Raw genomic sequence first — 5,000 nt, forward strand, 5'->3', positions numbered from 1 at the left:
CATTTTTAATTGTACTGTGTTTCCTTTATTTCCTGCAGGTGACGGGGGAAACAGGTGTTGATGTGTTAATTAGTGAAGATGACAGGTGTGTTTCTCTCTGTCAGTGTAAGGCAGGAGAGAGAGAGAAAGAGAGAGAGAGAGAGAGTATTTTTCATTCTCATTTTTATACTTTATTTTCTGCAGGTGAAATGCAAGGACAGGTGTTAATATGCTAATTAGTAAAGCAGGTGTGTTATTTCTATATTTCTTTCTCTCCTTTGTTTATCCTTCAAGGCAGAATTAGAGGACAGGTGAGAGTGCAGGCCAGCAAAGGTGTCAGGTGAGTCTGTCTTCAAGTTAGTGTGGAAACCAGAGGATTAAGTATTTTCATTATACAGTTTCATTCTAATTTACATCCTTAGTCCTTCAGAATGCTGGGTGTGATCTGTGTACTCCATCTGTCTGTCTGTCTGTCTGTCTGTCTGTCTGTCTGTCTGTCTGTGTACATCTATATATATTAATTAAAACACAAGTTAGATTTTGTCTTTGTATATTTGTTCGTTGGTTTGTCTTTCTGTTTATGTTAGTTTATTGGTCTATCTGTCTGTCTGTCTGTCTGTCTGTCTGTCTGTCTGTCTGTCTGTGTACATCTATATATATATTAATTAAAACACAAGTTAGATTTTGTCTTTGTATATTTGTTCGTTGGTTTGTCTTTCTGTTTATGTCAGTTTATTGGTCTATCTGTCTGTCTGTCTGTCTGTCTGTCTGTCTGTCTGTCTGTCTGTCTGTCAGTCTATCTGTCTGTCTGTCTATCTGTCTGTCTGTCTGTTTGTCTATCTGTCAGTACATCCACATCTTAACCAGAACACAAGTTGAATTCAATCAGTCTATCTGTCTGTCTGTCTGTCTGTCTGTCTATCTATCTGTCTGTCCACATCTTACCCGAAGCACAAATTAAACTCTCTATCTATCCTCGTCTGTCTGCCTGTCTGTGGCACACTATGGCAGGCAGTCCACATCTGTACCCCTCTGTCCTTTGTCTCTCTCACACACACACACACACACACACACACAGGTGGCCACAGTTTACCTACACACAGCATTCCAAGTAACCATTTATTGACAAAGCCAGAAGGGACAATAAAAGCATTTACTTCAGTTTCTCGTTCACTGGCAGGATTCGAACCCAAGTTTACATATTCGTGGATCAACTTATTCACTACCCCCCAGGCTGGACAGATGGGGGTGTATGGGGGTGCTGGAAGGTAATGTAGGGGGTTAGGTAATGAGTGATGCTGCACCCCAGACAGGAGAGATGGAGATGTGGGAGGGATGCGAGGGATAGTAAAGGGGGCTGGGAGATGAGTGATGCTGCATTCTAGGCTGGACAGATGGAGGTGCAGCGGGGTGGGGAGGTACTGTGGGGGGTTGGGAGATGAGTGTACCAGCGTCTTCGTCTTCTGCAGTAAAGGTGAGGCAAAATTGGATTATGAGGGGATGTGGGTCTTTACGTCTGCTGAGTGTGGACTGTTTGATAACCTTGGCTAGCGGTTGTTAGGGGATTAATGTAGGAATGTCGAATTTCATATCTAAAATTATTTGTTGTTGTTGTTGTTGTTGTTATTCGATAAATGTACTTTTTTCGAATTTTTTACCCCACACAACTTTAACTAATGGATAAAATGTAATATAATCGAGTTTTATCATCCACATTTTCACCTTGCTTTAGTCGAAAAATGCACGATTATCAAACCTTACATCCTCAACTAGACTTTATTAACTAATGGATAAGTGCACTGGCTATCATAACAATATCAAGCACATTCCAACCCTTTGTTACCAGACCCCTTTACCCTATATGAATAAGGAGAGGATAACAGAATCAAGCTACCCTTTATAAACACAACAGAATCTCAAGTTTAGCAACACCACACAATCAGATCCTTGAAATCCTACACAGGGGAGAGATGAGAGGACCCAACCTTCCTACACACACCCACAGAACAAGAAAGTGACCAAGTATGATTCCATAAGAGCAAAATCCCATTAGTTTACATGTATAATACCATCAGGACCTACAAATTAAACTGAACAGAATCAAAGACAGGTCAGCCCTCTTTCTCACACACACACACAGGGAAAACCAACACTTCCCAACACTCTCTCTCCCTCTCCCCAGATGTAACACACTCAAAGCGTCTAATCTGAATGGAGGGCAGATTCAAAACACCCGGCCCAGGACGCACCGCCAACCCTCTGCTTCTGAAGACAAAGGAACCCGCCTCCCTTTTATATTCTATACTGCAGAAGGTGAGAGTATGACACCCCTCTCTCTCTCTCTCTCTCTCTCTCTCTCTCTCTCTCTCTCTCTCTCTCTCTCTCAAACCTGCCCAGGTAACAAAGGGCCTCATACTGGCTTCCCTTCTCTCTCTCTCTCTCTCTCTCTCTCTCTCTCTCTCTCTCTCTCTCTCTCTCTCTCTCTCTCTCTCCTCGTGTGTTCCTTGCCGCGTCAGTTCAGCGTGAGTGATATGTAACGCACACACGTACATACATGCACACAGCGAGAGCGAGAGAGAGAGAGAGAGAGAGAGAGAGAGAGAGAGAGAGAGAGAGAGAGAGAGAGAGAGAGAGAGAGAGAGAGAGAGAGAGAGATTTCAATTTTGAGTGATATTGAGAGAGGGAAAACAAATTAATGGACCGAAAAAAGGACACAAACAAAGAATAGCGAGAGAGAGAGAGAGAGAGAGAGAGAGAGAGAGAGAGAGAGAGAGAGAGAGAGAGAGAGAGAGAGAGAGAGAGAGAGAGAGAGAGAGCTGAAGTGAGTACCATTGAAATAGGAAATGCTAAGGAAGGGAAGCAAATAAATAAAAAATAAATAAATAAATAAATAAATAACTGGAGGGGAAAATAGAAAGCGATAAATAAATAAAAAAAAAAAAAAAAAACAAGCGAAACAGGAATCTAGAATAATCCGGATAATGCAACAAAAACAAGACGGAATATGCAACGGATGAATGAAAAAAATAAAAATAAATAAATAAATAAACTAGAATAAATAAATAAATAAATACACAATGAAAGAGAGAAAGAGACAAACGATACCAGTTAATTTATAAAAGGGAGAACAATTAGTTTATCAGTAACGAAGTCGAGGGAATGAAGAGAGACAGATGAATGGATGAGTACAATGAATAAATAAATGAACAATAAGTCAGTACATAAGTAAACAAGTGAACTGTGTCAGATTGCTTACTACTACTACTACTACTACTACTACTACTACTACTACTACTACTACTACTACTACTACTACTACTACAACACTTACTCTCTTTATTACGTTCTTTATCGCTGGTTTTACGCTCTCTCTCTCTCTCTCTCTCTCTCTCTCTCTCTCTCTCTCTCTCTCTCTCTCTCTCTCTCTCTCTCTCTCTCTCTCTCTCTCTCTCTCTCTCTCTCTGTTCAAAGAATAAATGATTAAATTAAAAAAACATGTGACATTTAACTGAACATATTTGATTGATAAGATGATTCATTGAGAGAGAGAGAGAGAGAGAGAGAGAGAGAGAGAGAGAGAGAGAGAGAGAGAGAGAGAGAGAGAGAGAGAGAGAGAGAGAGAGACCATCGTAAAAAAAGGAAGAAATAAAGGAAGGAAGGAAGGAAGGAAGGAAGGAAGGAAGGAAGGAAGGAAGGAAGGAAGGAAGGAAGGAAGGAAGGAGAGAGAGGGAAGAAAATAAATGAATGAAAAATAAAGGAATGAAAAATGAATAAAAAATAAGTAAAGTGAACGAAAGGAAAAGAATCAGCGAGGCGTCTCAGAAATTAAGTTCATTGAAATACGATTTTTCTTTTTATTTCGTTTTTTTTTATTTTTGTTTATTTTTCGTATCTTCTTGTGTACGCTTGGTGTCTCTCTCTCTCTCTCTCTCTCTCTCTCTCTCTCTCTCTCTCTCTCTCTCTCTCTCTCTCTTATTGCTGGGAATTTTCTTTTTTTTATCGATGTCTTCATAAAATACTTAAATGGCGCGCGCACACACACACACACACACACACACACACACACACACACACACACACACACACACACACACACACACGAGGAAAAAATTCACTTGATATTCGTCTGTTTCCTTGTATTCAAACAGCCTCCTTCTTCCTCCTCCTCCTCCTCCTCCTCCTCCTCCTCCTCCTCCTCCTCCTCCTCCTCCTCCTCCTCCTCCTCCTCTTCCTCCTCCTCTTCCTTTTCCGCTTGCCTTCTCAGTATTGGCGAGGCAAAAAGAAAAAAAAAAATAAAATAAATAAATAAAATAAAATAAAAAATAAATTCTTCGGGAAATAAAGATACAGACACGAGAGAGAGAGAGAGAGAGAGAGAGAGAGAGAGAGAGAGAGAGAGAGAGAGAGAGAGAGAGAGAGAGAGAGAGAGAGAGAGAGAGAGAGTTTGAAATACCACAATACAAGACACACAATGTACAAACACACACACACACACACACACACACACACACACACACACACACACACACACACACACAGATGCAAGAGAAGGAGTCTTGTTTGTGTGTGTGTGTGTGTGTGTGTGTGTGTGTGTGTGTGTGTGTGTGTGTGTGTGTGTGTGTTTTCACCTACCACAAACTCTTCACGTACAGTTTATCCTCCTCCTCCTCCTCCTCCTCCTCCTCCTCTTCTTCTTCTTCTTCTTCTTCTTCTTCTTCTTCTTCTTCTTCTTCTTCTTCTTCTTCTTCTTCTTCTTCTTCTTCTTCTTCTTCTTCTTCTTATTCTTCTTCTTCCTCCTCCTCCTCCTCTTTCTTTCTTCCTTTCCTTCCTGTATTCTCTGTTCTTTCTTTTTATCTAGCTAAACTCTCTCTCTCTCTCTCTCTCTCTCTCTCTCTCTCTCTCTCTCTCTCTCTCTCTCTCTCTCTCCACTTTTTCTTTCTTATTTGTCTCCACTTCCTTTGTTATCCACACCTTCTTTCCACTCATCCCTTCTTCTCTTCTTCTTTCTTCTCTCTATTCCT

At 40.8% G+C, this 5,000-nt stretch overlaps 1 protein-coding gene across 1 annotated transcript in view; it reads right to left on the bottom strand.

Moving 5' to 3' along the window:
• The window catches only part of LOC135093028 (dipeptidase 1-like), a 128,914-nt gene that overhangs the window by 15,004 nt on the left and 108,910 nt on the right, over positions 1-5,000 (bottom strand). The gene's annotated exons all lie outside the window — the stretch shown is intronic.

The sequence above is a fragment of the Scylla paramamosain genome, chromosome 41, assembly GCF_035594125.1.
Source record: "Scylla paramamosain isolate STU-SP2022 chromosome 41, ASM3559412v1, whole genome shotgun sequence".
NCBI classification, from domain to species: domain Eukaryota; kingdom Metazoa; phylum Arthropoda; class Malacostraca; order Decapoda; family Portunidae; genus Scylla; species Scylla paramamosain.